This window comes from Solenopsis invicta, chromosome 13 (genome assembly GCF_016802725.1).
Source record: "Solenopsis invicta isolate M01_SB chromosome 13, UNIL_Sinv_3.0, whole genome shotgun sequence".
Classification (NCBI taxonomy): Eukaryota; Metazoa; Arthropoda; class Insecta; order Hymenoptera; family Formicidae; genus Solenopsis; species Solenopsis invicta.
Genome location: NC_052676.1, coordinates 4,483,140 through 4,502,664, shown reverse-complemented (window position 1 = coordinate 4,502,664; position 19,525 = coordinate 4,483,140). Strand labels below are relative to the sequence as shown.

The 19,525-nt window shown below is 35.8% G+C and overlaps 1 protein-coding gene across 8 annotated transcripts in view; it reads right to left on the bottom strand.

Moving 5' to 3' along the window:
* LOC105201728 (whirlin) overlaps nucleotides 1-19,071 on the bottom strand; it is a 124,943-nt gene extending 105,872 nt beyond the window's left edge. For all 8 annotated transcript variants that reach the window (XM_039456813.1, XM_039456815.1, XM_039456819.1 and 5 more), the window contains exon 1: nucleotides 18,814-19,071. The gene's annotated coding sequence lies outside the window, so the exon portion shown is untranslated. The remainder of the gene's footprint in view (nucleotides 1-18,813) is intronic.
* Nucleotides 19,072-19,525: the final 454 nt, after the last annotated feature.

Below are 19,525 nucleotides of genomic sequence, written 5' to 3'. Positions count from 1 at the left end.
GATTTTAAAAAAATTGTGTTATTTTGAAAGTTCAGAAGATATGTAATCTCTTCAGTTTTAGTCAGGTAATATATTCATCAGAGTTACCCTACTCGATATATTAAGATAAGTTGTACAAAATTGTAAATATCTCGATAAGGAGATTAACTTCCTAAATCGTCGTTGCGGGTGATTTCCAAGCAGGAAAACTTTTTCAGTAGGTGCATTGTGATATTTTCGGTAGGAAAAATCGGCACTAAATCTCGCGAAGAATAGCGGCTACGTGTCTATTATTCGCCTCGCGCGCCATATCCGCGCTGTTATTCCGGTGGCTTGTTAAACGTTCACGGTTCACGAGGACTTATTTATCGTGCCGCATTGTAACGGCGAAAAATCGCGAAGCAGCGCGCGGCGAACATGGAATTGCGCGTTGCGGGCGCGCTCGCTCCGCGTCGGATGTTCTGCGCGCGCGTTCTTCGAGCCCGGAATCTCGAATTCGCGCTCGCTCCCACGTAATTACGTTACATTCCCGTCACGTCACAATCGCCGCGTTGTGATTGCGGCTAATCCTTTCACGGTGCGCGAGTTCTATTCTCGGCTTTTCAGAAACCGTGCCGAGGCGACCGGACGAAATAAGGACGTTGATTCTCAGATAATATTCCGAAGGAGTGCAGCAGTAGAATCTTCTTTCTCCTCCTCCTCCTCTCTCTCTTTTTCTCTTTTTCTTATTGAAGAAAGATCAAATAGAAAAAAACTGCGGTGACGATTCTATATACCCATTAAATTCTTCCATTCAAGCCTCAGCTATTTAACCATAAAATCCTGCGGCGCAAACCTCTTTTTCTCTTTTCCTCATTTTTATTATTTCTCGGGAGCATAATGCAAAAATCATTAAATCCATATTACTTGCTTTCAATAAAAATATTGTAAATTCATATTCGATACTTCCAATATATGGTTTCCATTTACGAGTTCTGCTTTAGTGACATTTATCATTTACAACACTGTTTCATAACGTGTAGAAATAACATGTAGAAAAATCACCCTGTCTTTTATACCTAAACAAAATCTTAAAAAAAAAGAAAAAATATTTATATAAAAAAGTATTAACACTTACTCTTTTTTTAAAAATATGTGCTTGCGCTTTTCAAAAATATTAGATCATACAGTTAGCCAAGTATTTGGTTAGACATAAAAATGTACTCTAGAGAAATTTTACACAAAAGTAGATATTTAATAAAAATTTTATAAATAAAATCCTGAAATGTTTGCAATGTAAGTTTAACACATATTTAATGCTTTTTTATTTAATTTTAAGTTTCATAAAATAGGCTTAAAGTGATCAAAACGGTCAACGAGAGTAATCAAAAACTTGCTCCGTCATGAAAAATTTACGAATTATTATTATTATTATAAAATATGAAAGAAGTAAATATACTTGTTGAAATATATCCTTCATTCCACGTCAAACCGGGCACCTTTATAATATCGTTACTTTTTAATTTGTTGTTTTAATTTGTTGACACATTCTACAGAGAAAAAACATGAGACACGTGTTTCGCGAAAAAAGTTTGACGCTTGTAAAAAATTTCACGCTTGTAAGTTGCAAAAATTCATAAAAAAACGTCGCTCATGCACGTGCGAACATTTAAATTACTTTATCGTCGAAACTGTTAGTCGTACAAAATGCAATGGACAGATTTTGAAGATCTTGAATTGTCCTATGAATCATTTTGAATTTCGCATGAGCGACTTTTTTTTATAAATTTCCAACTTACAAGCGTGAATAACTTTATAAAAAGAATCTCTCTTTTTTCCCCGAAACACGTGTCTCGTGTTTCTCTGTAAAATACGTCAGCAAATAAAAAGAAAATTAAAAGTGCAGTGTTTTAGAGGTGTCCGGTTTGACGTGGAATGAGCGATATATAACAAAATGCGACCTGATTTTTGCCAGGCCAAGGTTCGTTTCATTATGATTGTTTACGTTAATCACTTTAGTCACTTTAAGTCTACTTTATAAAATTTTAAATTGTTTACTTTGTAAAGAATTAAAAAAAAAAACAACAATAAATGCGATAAACTTTTATTGCATACACTTTAGGATTTTACGTCTAAAATTTTTATAAAAGATTTTTGTATTTTATATCCAACCAAATACGCTGGCTAATTGTATGATCTAATATTTGTTTTTGATCGGTCAGAATACACATTTCTAGAAATTTTTTTTTTAGACTACGGCATTGATATTTTTTTTTTTATCAAATGCTACGGTGATTTGATTCTATATTCTTTAGAGAATATTCGAGATTTTTCAATTTTTGTAATTTGAATGTTTCTAACACGAATATTTTTATTCCTGGATTCGCGGATTTAACGTAATTCTCATTGGAATATCTGTTGCCCGTATTTATTGAGTCTCGTAGGCGCACTGAATCTCGCGCGGCAATTCTGCCGATAGTTTGTAACTTGTTTGAGTTAATTAACAATTTTTTTATCCGCACTCTCCGTCACGTCACATCGAGCACAGCCGCCATCGGCTCTATTGACCGTATATACCGGTTGTTCTAAAAATAATCCCGGTTCATAGGCACCGTCTTCGATAATGGAGCCGATTACAGTTAGATGCGCGCAGCCTTAATTGCAACGTGAAATTAATGCGGGCGCGCCTGGAATATGATTAAGACAGTTCGAAGGACTCGAATGAGATATTCAAGGCAACACATTTTTTTTAATTATGTAAAGCAATAAGGAATTGCAAAGCGATATATTGCAAACTTTAAGAAATCTTCTCGAGTCTCGAGACAATCTTGAGACTAAAGAACATTTTTTTAATTATAAGACTTTTGATCAGTTCTTTAGTTGTGTTGGAAATGTGGATTATACGGATTGAAGCTAATTAATTTTGATGGAAGTTCGAGTTCCTCGTAGTGCAGCTGAGAAGAGCGTTTACTCTTCTTACAATTTAAATTGAACAATATTTTTGTTAAATTAATTTAGATAAATTTATTGAGGGTGTATAGGACGTGTCTCAAAACATTTAAAAAATTATGAAAAAATTACAGATGGCTTTTGAAAGTAGTAGGAAAAGTTTGGCAACGATTTTCTACCCGGATAAAAAATTATTTCAATAAGAAATAATCATGTGCTCTAATGAAAATATAAATAAAAATAAAATAATGAAAAAATCTAAATTCTTTTAAGTACTTTAAATATTCGAGATAATTTATGTGAAAGTTTCTTTACGAATTAGAGATCAGTTCTGCAAGATAAACAAAATTTATTTACAAAATAACTAAATGGACAATTATAATAGAACTTTAAATCATCTTGAATACTTAAAGTATTTACTAAAAAATTGAAGTTTTTCTTAATGTTGTGAAAAAGAATTTAAGTTTTAATAACAAATAGAATAAATAAACTACAAAAATATGTTATTAAAAATATAATCATATTCGCACAATCATTCGCACTTTCATATAAATATAGTTTACTTAAAATGTTAATAATAAATAAATCTCTAAATTTTATTTATTATACTTTGCAGAGACTGCATGTTCTATACATTCTTAAAATACAAAAATTAAATCAATGAATCTTTAAAATCAATATAAATAATTATTAATTTTTAATGGCTAATTTATAATAAATAATTCATGCAATTTCGAGACATTTATTATTTGTGACAAATATTGTATAATCTTTCCATTACCGAAAAAAATCTCTACGCTACCCTCGCCCCCTGGCGAGAAGGCAAAAAGTCGTACAGCTGAATTAAAAAAGCGAATTCAATCGAAAGCGAGGATATCTAATCCGACTGCCGATTCGCTCGGAACTGCCATCGACACGGAGAGAGCGCATTCTTCCCGCAAGTGTTCCCCGATATTAAACGTAACACGCTTCGGGCGCGCACGTCGGGAATGGGTAATTTCGGATGCCGTTCGGCGGATATTGCATTCGACGGGGGCGGCGGGCGGCGGCGTGTCCCGCATGTCCCGACATGTGGAACGTACGACATGAATTTTCCGCGGAAATTTCCGCGGAAACCGAAGTGGAGTGTCGTAGTACGGCGCGGCGCGTATGCACCTCGGCCGAGTTGAGTTTTCACTGCACATGCATACATATGAGTATCGTCGCACGTATGCACTCCTGCCGGTACATAATACTGCGAACACACCGTTGAGTTGGGCGTGCCCCGTCTCTGGCTTGCCCTCGTCACTTCATCCATGAAATATTGCAACTGCAGACGCTGCAGCGCCGCAACAGGAGACGACACTTTGACCGATGTTTCTGTCAACTGTTCTTGTCGTCGATCGTTTGTTTAATAATTATTGCAAACCGAGTTCTTGAATGTTTACGAATGTTTACGAGGGGACGATCTAGAATATGGATTTGAGTAAATTTGTGTAAGAATGTCTCAAGTTTGAAGAGGAAACGTTCCGTCTACACTAAGGAAAAGTGGTTGAATTAATCTGAAATATGAACACGGCAATCTGACAGTTTGGCGAAATACGGTCCATAAATTTTCGTTAAAACACCAGACAGAGTTACTCGCATTCTGGTTGAGGTAACCAGCTAAATTTAACTGCATGCATTCTGATTCTAGACACACTGGAAAAAAAAATCTGGTGACATTAATTGGAAATTCGAGGCAGATTCAACTGGGATCTATTTCGAAACGAATTAAGATTCTTGTAGGAATTATCGGATTCCTAAAATAATCTTTGCATACAGAACTATAAAACTGTACTGTCAAAATAAGTTTCTCACATTTGCTCTTGTCTTTGAATCTAATTTTAGAAATTTTAGAAACTCGCAGGAGAAATGATTTTATTGGGTTATTACATAAATTCGTTTTTTTTTACTTTTTTTAAAATGAAACATACATTTGTAAAGTAAAAAAAACTCGAACCAACTTATGTAACAACCCAATATTAGAATGTCGCTGAAAAATCTTACGCTGCGCCTTTTATTCTCTCTTATATGTACTTTCTTACGAGGGATAGAACGACCCAGCAGCGCTGATGCCGTTGCATAATCAAAAGTTTCGTGGATTCAACTAGAAAGTGTTAATCAAATCCTTATATAAATGTTCTGATTTACATCAAACTATTTGATTGTAATGACCAGAAATTCTCTTTACTTTCATCAAAATTTGCTCGTTCAAATATATCTTGTTAATTTTAATGACTTTTTTTCGCGTGCTTGTTTGCCAGATGTTTGATGAGAATTGAAATTGCATTCTTTATAAATTTAAGACTCCTGGCATCATGTATCCTATGAAGTATCCGTTATTATTTATTATCATCAATCCTGTTATTAGTTTGCTATTGGTTATCTTATTAATTAAAAACACTGTTTCATTAATTAATAAAAATCAGAACATTTCGTGGATGCTCTGACCGCAAATTTATTCTTTACAAATATTCTTTTCTTTTTTAAATTGAATGAAAAGGCTGAAGATATTACATAATGATTTTCGGATCGATGAACAAGTATTATATTTTATAGACACAAATTACTTTAGGCAAAATTATTCTGCAGTGCCGCAACACACTTTGACCGATATTTCGTCAACTGTCCTTGTCATCGATAATCATAATTTGTATAATAATTATTATAAACTGAATATTTACATAATGATACGATGTAGAATTTAGATTCTAAATAAACATGAATTTATAATAAATATGTAAATTTTAAGAACCTACTTCTCTATTGGATATTGTGATAAAAATTGAAATTGCTTCTTTTTACAAATTTGTTTTGAGACGGGGGGGTTTCTATATTATGTTATTACTTATTAACTGTACTATTAATTAGCTTATTGATTAATAAAAACATTATTTTATTAAAAATAAAAAATATGTTTCTCAGATACTTTAGTGCTAGACATGAATTTATTTTTCAGAGATTTTCATTTTTTTAAATTTCTCGAGAAAAGGCTAAAAAAAGATGAAGATGAATGACCCAATTATTGATAATATTCCAAATACTAAAAATTCGATCTTAAATGCCTTTTTTAAATTAAAAACTTAACATTTTACCTTTAACAAAATAAAATATTATAACAATTAAGTTTTAATAAAGTTTTATAATAAGTAGAACCGTTTAAGAGTTCAGTAAAATTAAATACAATCATATAACAATACAATGTTTACTTTTAAGAAAGCATTACAGATTGAATTTCCATTGCTTGGGACATTGTCAGTAATTGAACTATTTGTCTTATCACGATTTTTGGATCGATATATAAATATTTTATAGACACAGATTACTTTATATACAAAGTTATTCTGTAGACGCTGTATTGCCGCCACGGGATATGACACTTTGACCGATATTCCATCAAACTGTCCATGCCATCGATCGTTTGCTTAATAATTATTACAAATCAAGTTCTACAATGTTTGCAATGATAGGATGATATACATATAGCAATCAGTAAGTAACCGCAAAAGTGGTACAATCTGCAAACGAAACCAGCTGAATAAATTGAATATTAGACAACTAGATTGTACTTTTCAATAACGAGGTATGAATACAAGAGAAAACTAAGTGTCTTTACCTTGCTTACTTATTAAGAAAGGTACAACTTGTTACTTGTCTAATTCGCAGGTTTCTCCCGACGTTAGGTATTTCTAAAAAAAAATGTTTATTATAATTTAATGTTATTCATTTTAATATTGGCGTTCAGATATATTAAGAAATACTGTTTTATTAAATTATTAAAAAATAAAAATATTTTGTAGATAATTGGACGCAAAAATATTTTACTTTGTTTTCAAAAATTTGTTCTGCAATTCCATAAAAGGACTGAAAGGAATATCATAATTTCCGGACCAATGCACGAATATTTTATACGCTGTTAAAAATGTATGAAATTCAATGTACTTCTAAATTACACAAGTGCATTAAATTTAACGTATCTATTATTGAAAAGTATACTTTTGTACATGCGCGTTTCATTGATATTTCAAATGGGTATATTAAATATTTTTAATATACTTGCTTGTAATTTGTTTCTGTTACAAGTATATTAAATTTAATATACTTTTTTTTAACAGCATAGAGACAAATTACTTTATATAAAATTATTCTACACATGCTGTAACAGAAAATGGCATTTTGATCAATCTTATTCTTGTTCTTGTCATCGATCGTTTGTTTAATAATTATTGCAAATTGACTTCTGGAATATTTATATAACAAGACGATATAAAATTTACAATCATCTATATGTGTAAATTTAGACTTAAATATATCGAGTATTTTAAGAATCTGCTTTTTTTATCGAACTTTTGATGAAAATTAGAGAATTTATTTTTACAAGCTTAAGACTCCCGATGTTAAATGTCTAGAAGAAGAAGAGAAGAAAAAATATTTATTATTATTTATTTTATTATTAGTGTTTAAATTGAAAAAATACTATTTTATTAATTAGAAAAATAAAAATGTTCTGTAAATGCTGATATTGAACGTGAATATATTCTCCGCGATGATTTTTTTCTCCAAAGATCTCATGAGAAAATTTATGAAAGTCAGTCATTATAATATTCCGACTGATGCTCACGTATTTTACAGAAATAAATTACTTTAAGCAAAATTATTATGCACATGCAGTGTTGCAACAGACCGACCGATTTTTTTGACTGATAATTCTTGCTATTGATCATATTTTATTTAATAATTATTACAAACTGAGTTTTGGAACATTTATATAAAATTTAGAATTTGAATTTATATATGAATACGATTTTTTTCTTAAGAACGTGCTTATGTGCTTGTCGAATATATAAAAATTGTCAGATCTTTAAAGTATCCATTATTATATATTATTAGTTTTTTTATTAGTTGATTAGTTTATTGATTAATAAAAACTATTTAATTATCAAGAGTAAAAATGTTTTGTGCTTTGGCGTTGGGCATCGAATTTATTCTTCGCGAAAGTTTTTTTTTCTTCTCTTTATTTCTGATTTAAAGGCTGATAAAGATATCGTAAGTTTTTCGAAGTGAAATATTTTATAGACACAAATCACTGTGAGGACAAAATTATTTAAATAGCGGCGCAAGTAATAATTATTTTTACAGCAAGTTTTTTCTGTTTCGTCAACCGAGGCCCCCAAGTTTCTTCGTCACGTTAAATTGCCAAGTAGCCGCGGCACGCTAATTCGATCGACCAATATTATATTGCACAGCTCGCGATCAAGGCGGGGAATTGAATTGAGCGCATCGGGGATGCAATCGGGACAGAATTCACGGATCACCCGACCGAAACATGTGATCGGCTTAATGTGTGCAAATTGTGCGCGGGTTATGCGCGACCGCCGGCAGGCCAGTGTGTATACATCGTCGCCTATAAATACACCAGGTCGTCCTATCGAACTCGGTCGCCCTGGCATTGCCTGATTGTGCAATGTACGCGAACCCGACGGGCGAGTTTGGTCTGGTCTGGCCTGGCTTGGCCTGGCCTGGCCTGGCCTGGCCTGACCAGCAGCCTTCCGCGTTTCGTGCAATAGCCGCGTGCACGTGCGTGCTGACACACAGTCACGAACGCGAACTCCTACTCAGCCAAGGGCACCACTCGAGGGGGATGATTTGCAGGATTCCTCGGACGTCCACCGTCGACCCACGCTCGCTCGCGTGAAACCACCTTGCAATCGTTCCCACGCGTTTTCCACGTTTCAATATTTTTTTAAAGCGGTTTTTTTTTGAAGGTTTTTTCGCGAAAATTGCACACGCGGTTTGAGCGGAACCGTATGCGTATTGCGTTTGATAGAAACAACGTGGATTTCCACGCCCAGGTCGGACGCGGGCGCCCCGAGCGAGATTCGGCGGTGCGCTCGAGTAACGAACTCGATGAGGTGTGAAAAGCGAATTGATCACGAACCCGTGATCGGTATCTGACGCGGGAGCAGAAGAAACACCACCTGCTTCGCGGAAAATAAATGGTTGTCCCGTGGAGGCTTATGAATATGTTTCGATACGCCTCGCCGTTTTTCGCCGTTCCGTTAATCGAATTTGCTCCCGCGTCGCCGCTATCGCGACAGGCGAATCTGCGGTGCAAATACACCGAATTCTTGGAGCGAGCCCAGAGGAAATTAACGCAAAATGTAAACGGCGCGGAAGAGGTTGCTCGTGAACCAGATATAAATTCAATAAAAAATGTATTTTTTACGCTCTGTTAATTATTAAATACGGGACATGTATTGAGAGATAAAAGGAGTAAATATGAAAAACAAATGGTATTGATATGTCAATGAAGGTATTTATTAGTAACGAAATTTACGAGGTAATAACTACCGATAAATTAATAACATAATTGCAGAGAATTAAAATAAATATGGCAGATGCAATAAATTCTTATAGAAATATATACTTTGTAAACATCGCGAATAATTATGTCTCTTATGCAAATTTAAAAAGTTACGTACATATAGTACACGTACATATTTATATTATATATTTGTATGTATACACAGAGTGTTTTATTTTATTTTTAACAGTCAAATATCTCGGAAAATATGGGAGATACGGAAAACCATTTTAGATAAAAGTTGCACGATCTAAGGGAGGACAAGTAATAGTAAAATTAATTTCCGAAGAAAATCGACTTCTTGAAGTCGTATAGAAGTCATCACTATTTTTAAACAGAATTATATTCTTTTCTTGATATAATATAATTCTTCTGATTATTTTATATATAAAAATATTAAGATAGAATTACTAAAAAAAAAAAAAAAAAAAAATCAGTAGTATAGAGATTTATATTTCGATATAATAAATTGGTTTAAAGGCAACATTGCTTTTTAAATAAATTATGCCACTTGTAACAACACAATTGAACAATGAAGTATCTTCTTTTAATTCTATCTAAATATTTTAATTTAATTTAATTTAATTTTTGTTTCTCTTATTATTGTGTGTTCCTCGTTAAATCGTACTTTTATCTGAAATGTTTCTCTGTATCTCCGATATTTTTCAAGATATTGGATTGCCAAAAATAAAACAAAACTTATATAAAAAAAATGTATGCATACTTATATGTGTATCGAACTGGTTTTTATACAAGTTTAAAATTTTAAATGGATAATTTGTTCTGGTTGTTAGCATTATACATAACGATCATTACTTTCGTTTATCTGAAATTAGAATCGCGAAGAAGAAATTCGAGCCTTGCACAGTGCTGCAAAATTGTTAGACAAGCAATAATATTTTCCACACACGCCAGAGTAACGTGTTCTAACTAAATCTTCCTCATTAGCATGGCAATCGTTAACTTTTCCAATTTCGCGTCACGCCAGTCGTAAAAAGCAACGCTTACGATGTTACTTGGGGAAAATAGTCAGCGTCTTTCCACGCGAGCCCTTACGCCACCTCTCCCTTTTTCATGCCCCTGTTCTCGCGTTAGCGCGCCAACGTCTCGAATTGCCACTGCATTGCGTGGCCGGTGCACGTCGCAATGTTGAATATTCACGAAACGTGTGTCCGCAGCGCTAAGTAAATTTCCCCTTCCCTCTTTTCCCTCCCTTTCTCTCCCTCCCCGAATCGCACTTAACCCGAAAGCATCTGGTGTAAGTTACTTTGATCACGATATAGCGATTGCGATCTTTGGAAAATTGCGCATATAAAAACTCGTCGCATTTTTAAACATTTGCTTGTACGAAGCAGGATTTATAAAACCTTAAAAAAAAAAAATAATAGCCTAGTAGGTTTTTTCAGGTTTTACGCGTTTTTATTTTTTATAGTCCACTATTAATTAACAAAATTCTATTATAAAGTAATTTTAATGTAATTAATTTAATTTAATTTATTAATTGATATAATAGACTAATCTTTGGATCCGACCACTTTTTAGTGGTCCAAACGAAAGTAACGGTACACAGTTTGAAAAGAATCAGGAATTGTATGTAAAATCACAAAGAATATTATTTCAGCTCCAAAATCTTATTCTAACCATGTATAGACCTATCTTGACTTTAATTTTATTTTCTATGTTAATTTATATTAAATATTTCATACATACTATTATTAAATTTTACTTAGATTTTGAGTGAGCTTTAAGTTAACAACTTTTTCTCACAGTTAAATCAATAAGAGAATTGGTGCTCAAACGTAACAAAAGAAGTCCTTGAAATTTTCATATCTTTGAGATGTGGCGCGTACATCCCTCAAGGATAAAGCGGCGGCGATCTCAACGTCAATTAATTACATGCGAGAAATAGAGGTGAATTTATTCTATTGAATAAATCGACAATGTCCGGGAACGTATGCGTTGTATCAGAAATCGCGCGGAAAATCGCCCGAGAAATTGCCCGTCGGCGCGGTCCGCTTACGAGCGATACATTCGATAATCGCGAGTATAAACGGCCGGCGAATCCATCTATTAATAATATGGGGAGAGACATTTATAAGCGGCGCGCGCGATCAATGATGGCGTCGTCCACAATGACTTATTTTTGCGTCACGCGCTGTCGACCCTTCGCTGTCTCGGGTCCACGGAGGATGACGAAGGGACTTTCTTTCAGGAAACCGGATAAAAATGGCGCGCGATGACACGATGGCATTGACGTAAAAAGAGAAAGGGATGAATAAAAATTTCGGCAGTCCGTGAACTTCGCAGAACGAGTTTACGCGAGTGTAAACTAATTTGTACGTGTAACTATCTCTAGTCCGGCTGAAATGTAATTTTGATGACCGAGGCAGCATTATTATTTCAAGGTTTCCCTTAATGTTTCGTTCGAAGTTAGATTTCATTACTATTATTAATTCATGATTGCGTACTTAGCTTGCATTTTCGAGAAGTTACAACAATAATGAATTCATATTGCCTTCCGTCGGTGAAAATTTTAAAAGTAATGTTGAAAGGAAATTTTGTATTCGCTACTTATACTAATACTATTTAATACATTAAAAGCATCACACGATTAGTTATTAACTATTTCTATTTTTTTTAATTAATATTTTACTTTTTGTGCATGTGATAAAATTATAAAATTTTCTAACTTTTCGTTATTATTTCCTTTGTTCTGATAAAATATTTAATTTCTCATCATTTTTTCTATTTTATAAATTTATTTGTAGTTTTTTCAATGAATAAAAAAATGTTGGTAATTCTAATGTTAATATCCCAGACAATTTTATAGTAATTGCATATTTTATTTATGCTTATTTATATTACATCACATAAAAAAATTATTAACTTGACTAAATTGGTTGCTGACTTAATTAAATTTCTTTCATTCAAGTATTTATGTGTTTAAGTTAAATTAAATTCAAGATTGGGTAGTAAACCTTAACTTTTAATTGAACTTACATTATCTTAATCTTAACTTTTAACGTGACTAATTTAGTTTTATAAGCTATTAATTTTAACTTATTTTAGTTAAAAGATATATTAACTTAACTAATCCTAATTAAATTCCTTTAGTTCATTTAAATACTAATTAATTTAAATATATAAATACTTGAGTTGAAGAAATTTAATGAAGTTGAAAAACTTAATTATGTTAACAATTTTTTTTCTCAGTATGATATACTTATAAAATAATCAATTTGTATTTATTTATTTCTAATACCATACTTTATTTATACTTTTATGTATGCAACGATAAATATTTAATGTATACTGGGGTATAATAAGAACAATAAGCGTTTCTTAGTATTTACTTCTGAGAATTTGACAGAAAATTTTAAAAGCAGTCTTTGACTCTAAACTCTTTGATTTTAAACTCTTGTTTGTGGTTTTCTTTAAATGTACTGCGTAAAAGATACAGAAATAATACGAGTAAATACTCAGTATTTTTGTTACTTACATAGCAAAACGTATATGAATATGCTCTGATATTTTTTATTACATTTTATATGAAACCACCAAGACAGAGAGTTTAAAAATTGAGTCGCTTAAAAAAAATTTTTTTTTAAATTTAAAAATAAACATTCTCTCACGTTCTTGTATTGTTAATCTTTCTAACACAAAATGCAATCTACTGCTAGCATGGAAAGTACCTTTTTTCGAAATTATTGGAAACATACGCGGAAGGATCGAAGGCATTTCATTGGCGGGCCTCGAGCGGGTGAGAGGAACGCGGGAATTGAATCCAATTTCCCGTGACGGTTAGCATGACTGTCACGCGTGTATTCTGAATTTACTGTGCGATGGAATGGGACGGGGTCGGAACTGTCCAAGTTACATTTATAGCGTTTACGCGCGTGCCACGTGCGCCATCCACACCCGACATTCGGCCGAGCGAGCGCGTACTCGAGCGCCCTTTAATGCATTCCGCGCGAGAGAGCGAAACCGAACAAAGCGAGAGAATGGGCGAGGGCGGGAGGGGAGGGCAAAAAAACGAGGGCGTCGTTGAGTTTGTTGCACTTGTCGCACGTGTGAGAGAAATGTACATAATGCAGAAAGAGAGAGGATATGCCTCTTAAATTATGGATGCGGAGCCTCTCGCGCTTCCAGGAGAGTTTTCTGAGCGATTGCTGAAGCTAACCGTCTAGTATAGCACTCCCCGCAGAATTACATTTTTTATAAACGATTTGTATGAACATTTTATCGTATACGATGGAACATGATGTAGAGGGCTTTCTTAATTATTTTATATCAAAGAACGCGCGTGTTACATCTCTCTCGAGAGTCGATAGATTGATTGAAAAAGCGAAGTATCCCATGATAACGTCTGATGGAGAAAAATTGTTTTTAATACAGTTTTCCAGCTGCGCTGAGAAAAAAAGTCGAATGCGAGCAAATATTGGTGATATTTTCTTCGTTATTTATTGATTATTTGTCGGTTAAAAAATTTAACCGGTTTGTGAAATACGCAGTTCTGTGAAATATATCTCGTCTCTCTTATTAATACGTTTACTTGTCAAGAATAAAATTTTATTTCGCTTCATCTATATAAATATAGATTTATTTCAGTGAAATAAATTTGTATCTCACGAATAAGTTTTTAAATACCTTTCTCTTTGTTATAATTCCAATATAAAAATGTTACGTACTGTAGGGTATAAAAAATTACCCTAAGCGACAAAAAATGAACTCCTTCTGCCTTAAGATTTAATAAGCCATGTCTTATGCTGCTAAACACAAATTTGAGCGTAAATGATCTTTATTACGTCAGGATTTTGAGTCTGCTATTAAAATTGCTAAAAATTTTAGCATTTTTCGATGATTGATAATTCTGAACTGTGGGAAGAGTTATAACTTCCGCAAGTTTGAAAGATCTAAACTATCATTATAGGATAAAAAATAAACCAAACAAGAATAGTTTTAAGATTGTATCTAATCACATTAAATTGACATTATCTAGACTGATATTATAGAACTGTGAATTCCGATCGGAATTATTTTGTTTTCTCTAGAAAATATAATAGTAATCTAGGAAATAATTGAATAATTCCGATTGGAAACCATTTCGATGAGTTCCATAATATATTCTAATTTATGAACTCGTTGGCCGTCATGGGCACATTTAGTTCTAAAAGATAAATTTTCACAAAAAATGACCCCAATACATTTTTGAGGTCGCTGAACACGAAACACAAATTCCAAAAGTTAAAACTAACCAGTTGTACATTCCGTAATTACATTCGACATATTAAATCCGCTATTTTTAATTTTTGAAATTTGAGTTTAGATTCCTGTACAGCGATCCCCAAAATATAAAATTGTCATATTTAGTGAAAATTTGTCTTTTAGAGTTAAATGTGCTTCTATACGGGTTCGTAGATTAGGTAAAGTCAGTTTCAGATTGGATACAACTTAAAAACTACTCTTGCTTGGTTTACTTTTTATCCTATATAGTGGTGGTTTAGATTCTCCGTTTCAAACTTTGCGGAAGTTTGTAGCACATCCAGTCCAAAGTTATTAATCATCAAAAAATGCCGAAATTTTTAGCAACTTTAATTTCTCAAAATCCTGGCAGAAAAACATTTCACGCTTAGATTCTTGATGTTTAGCCAAATGTACTGCACTGAGAGAAATATCAACTGTTCAAATGTTTAGATAAATAATGATCAAACGAATTTTGTAGTTATTGGTATCAAAAACTTGGATACATTTAACGAACCATTTGATTACAGTTGTATAAAAACAATTGCTTGGCTAATGCTAGAGATTGTTTGGTCAAAAGAACTATTAGTAATTGTATAAAATTTATTTAATCGCTATTTAGCTAAACGCGTTTGATCTATCTCACCAAATATTTCTCTCAGTGTGCACAAGAAATGACTTTTGAAACCTCAAAGCAAATTTCGTGTTGTTGATTTTTGTACTCGAAGTTTTGTTTCTCGAACGCTAGGAAAGCACTTCACCGTGTCGCCCGCGTAACATCTTAATAATTAAACGTCAACTAAATCTTTCTGCAAGTACGGGCAATTTACAGGCACATTTAAACTACCCACAGCACATTCGAACTTTCTTTCTATACACAGGATGATTGGAAGTAGGCACGTTGGACAGATACGACGGTTCTCCTCGTTGAAAGCTACGCGTAGCTCGGTCATCACTCTCAAAGCTGAAAATATCAGATATTCCGGCAATTCAAGTTACTCACTTCGAATGGAGATTCTACTAGAGCGAAGATCATTTACTAATTAACTGTGGAATGAACTTTTCTCATCGATCCCCCAGAGCGTGCGACTAGAGTCGAGCCAACAGAGGCTCTTTTCCCTTTAATCGCTCACGGAGGTCAAGCACTACTCGAGCACCGCGACGTTTTCGTTAATGGAAAGCTATTTTTGCCTTCGACGAGGAAGATCGTCATCACCACGTGCGCTACCAAACGCTTCCGTCACCCCGTGATTCGTTGGCGAATGGTGGGGAGCTCATCCTCTCTTTACCCCTCTGATCTCTCTCACTCTTTCTCCGTTCCTCCCTTTCAGCAAGCCGCTATCTTACGTTCTCTCGCTCACGTTCACGTGGCACGTGCTCATACGCTCGCAGGGAACGAGCGAGCGCCGCGACGCCCCGGATAAGCAAAAGAAGGTGCCGTCGCGTGTCGGCCTCCGCATATACGTGTATACGCCGTGGCCGTCGTCGTTATTAGTTATTAACGCGACCGAGCGACCGCTTTTTTCCACGAGGGTGTGCTCACGCAGCACGTCACCACCGGGGATCGATCTTCGGCCACGAGGTCGAGGGCTGAAAAGTGTTACGAGAGAGAAAGGGGTGGCAGGAAGGGAAAGAGGAAATTGTGCACAGGCTCTACCTTCTTCTTGGTCGAGGCCGAGCCGAGGAACCGCCCTTAACCCTATCAAATTTTTAACGGACCGCCAACCCGCGTCGGCGGCTTTCCCGAAGATCGACCGAACGAACGGACGAATGAACGAACCAATGGCGGGATCGATGAGGAACAGGAACGATAACGAGGGACAACAAGCGCGAGACGCCTTCTGTAAATAAGTAGAATAAGACATCAGAAAAATAAGCGAAATACTGTCAAAAGTGTCTGATGAATATGTATTGCTCTCTTCAGACGTCTCACGTACATCCTTCAGACGTTCTTGCGTGGGTGCTAGCTCGTGTGTACGTGTTTGTTTTAACTAGTTTCGAAGCTAGTATTACGTCTTCAGGGAGTAGGGTAATCTCGCCCCCTGGAATAGGTTATTAGTGGCGTCAGAGCTGACGCAATGTTTTTCAAGGCGAGTGCCGTCCGCCAACCTCGAATCTTGACATTAGAATTGATGGGAGTTACGGTGACAGTACGCTACGGTGACGTCCTAACGTTTTCACGTGCGAACTAATTCTTTAACAATTGTACGAGTTTACTTCTGAAAATCGAAAAAACTAGAATTTTTTCTCAAGGATTTTATTATACTTAGGTTTTATCATAGAGAATTGTTACAATTTATCTTTGTATAAATCCGTATCAAAAATACTATAAAAAATTTTAAGGGATGATTTCTCACGCTAATTCAAGACGAAAACTTCATAAGTTTGAAACGATTTAATTTTAAAGGTACAAGATGTCAAAGTTGAAAGAAACATTTTATTTTTTGAAACCCTGTATGTTGAAAATAACCTAAATGGTTTTTATAATTTTTTTTCTTTAACTTTAGCACCTTGTACCTTTTAGAAACCAAGCCGTTTTAGACATATAAAGTTTTTCACCTTGAATTAGTGCGAGGAACTACCTCTTAAAATCTTTCAAAGTACTTAACGACCACCCTATATACCTGCAGAACTAAAATTTGACAGTATATTTTTTTTAAGTTCTAAATTCTAACTTTTTTAAGTTCTTAATAAGAGAAATATTAGCACACTTTGCATAGAAATGCTTTGCATAGAAATTAATCTTTCACAGACCAAGCTGCGTCATATTAACCCAAATGATAAATTTTTTTACTGCTTTAAATTCAGACGTGTACAAAAAAAAAAGAAAAACATTTCAGGTGAAATAATTACTATATGTACAATTGTGTTTCTAAATGTTTAACGAGTACATCAAATTTTTTCAAACTTTTTTAAAGTTCGTAAACTTTTTTGAAAAATATAACCGTTTACCAGTGACCCAGTTGTTCTAAGCAATGAAAAACAGATTGGTCTGAGGAGGATTAAAATGAAAAATGCACTTGATACTCTTTTTCCCATTTCCAATGTCTTTTTGAAACGGATCTAGAGATTCTTACTAAACCAAAATTTCGATTTGTTCTTGACGCAGTTTGGTGAACTTAAAAATGTGATAAAGAAATATCAGAACTGAAAGATTCAGCTACGACAGCAAATAAGACTCATTTTTAATTAGTTGTGCTTTCATATATCGGTCTATATATGTTCTCCGATTATTGAAATTTGATAAACGTATCTTTTAAAAGCAACCAAACGATAACAGTTATAAATCTTCAGTCAAAGTCTATCGCGACACATTTACCCCATATTTACCGTACTTTGATTAGCAGTAAGTTTCTAGGGTCGGCGTGCTGCAATCCCAGCTTCTAGGGGCGATTATTGCCAATGACAATATTTTTCAAGGCAACACCTGATGCTAGCCCGAGCCAATTACCGCGTAAGCTCGTCGTCTCTCGTATGTTTCTACGCTCTGATACCGCAACAGTAAGAGCTCCCGACACACCAGACGAAGCTAACTTTAACAATTCTACTTGGGGTTTCTTAACTTTGCCATTAAAAGAAATTGCCCCGTCAAGCCTCGTCGGCCTTCCTTCGCTATACTACTGCGCAAATATTGGTGTCACGGTTACCTCAACGTCGCGAACACTCCCGGAGACGCGAGTTTCATATTTTTTTCCAGGGTCAGGATTAATCCTTTACTCTAGTAATCGGTGGAGGGACAGGGGGAGGAGATGACTTATATTAGGGGGCCGATATCTAGGGGGCAGGCAACACCTGCTGCTCATGACCTCGTCCTCGACGACGAGCGTGAAACCAATTGCAGACGCGATGCGTTTGAACATTTCTTCGCGATATCGTAGTCGCGTTCTCCAGAAGAACAGGCGCCACGACTAACACCGAGCAGCCACGACGGAAACAAGAGGAGGGGGAAGAGAGAGAGAGAAAGAGACCGAGCGAGACGGACAACGCGGGGGGTGCCATTTCGACGTCTGATTGGCACGACATCTCCGTAATGCCGCGAATACGCGTATCGCGAGTATACGCAGTTCGGGGAGGCAGGCTGTTCGGGGAGGGTTTCAAAGATGGCTAGTTCTTTCCGTTGTATTCCTCCGTAGTGCCGCGACACACACGGAAGCTCGAGGCGTACGGCAGAGACAGAGAATGAGAAAGAGAGATAGAATGAGATAGAGAGAGAGAAAGAGAAAGAGAGATAGACAGAGGGTGAGAGAGAAAGAGAGGGTGGACCGATCGAAGGGACTCACGTCTCTCATCTCGCGGCCGCGGCGACGTGCTCACGTGCGAGCGTCGTCGTTCCAGTGAGTCCGGCACCAACGACGACGGCGATGACGACGGACAACGGGCGCGATACGGGTGCGACGCGCAATACACCACTCGTTGCTGCTGCTTTTACTACTACTGCTGCTGCTGCAGTCGCGCACGTCGGTCGATGCGCCAGGCGCATCGCCCCAGCAACCACGGCACGAAGCTCACGACTGGCTCCACTGCTCGCGAGCGAGCGCCAGCCGGGGGTTGGCTTTGAGTTCACCGGCTCTTCGGGGGGGGTGAGGGGGTGGCGGAAGAGATTGGGGGTAAATCGGGGGAACGACGGACGCCGCGACGCCTGCTGGCGTTTGCGGGAAGTCATCCCCGAGCAGGCGCGACAGGGCAATCGTGCTTGATTGGTGGTTGCCCCGTCGGTGACGGGGTTGCGAGAGGGTTGTGTTGTTTCGGTACCGGTGTGGCATTGGTGACTCGGGTCGGTTTGTCCTAGTCGTCTTTTTCTAAAGAAGGGGGGCAGCGGCGCCGCGCAATCAACGTGTTTTCAAGCTCTTTTTTAAACTCCGCTCTATATTCCGCATTAATTTTACTATCAAGTTTCAATATCCTTTTTTCCTAAAGTACACTGTTATTTCTAATTCTGGAATTCTCGGGGAATGAGGTTATGTCTTGAACGCGCTTCAACGCTGTTTTCAA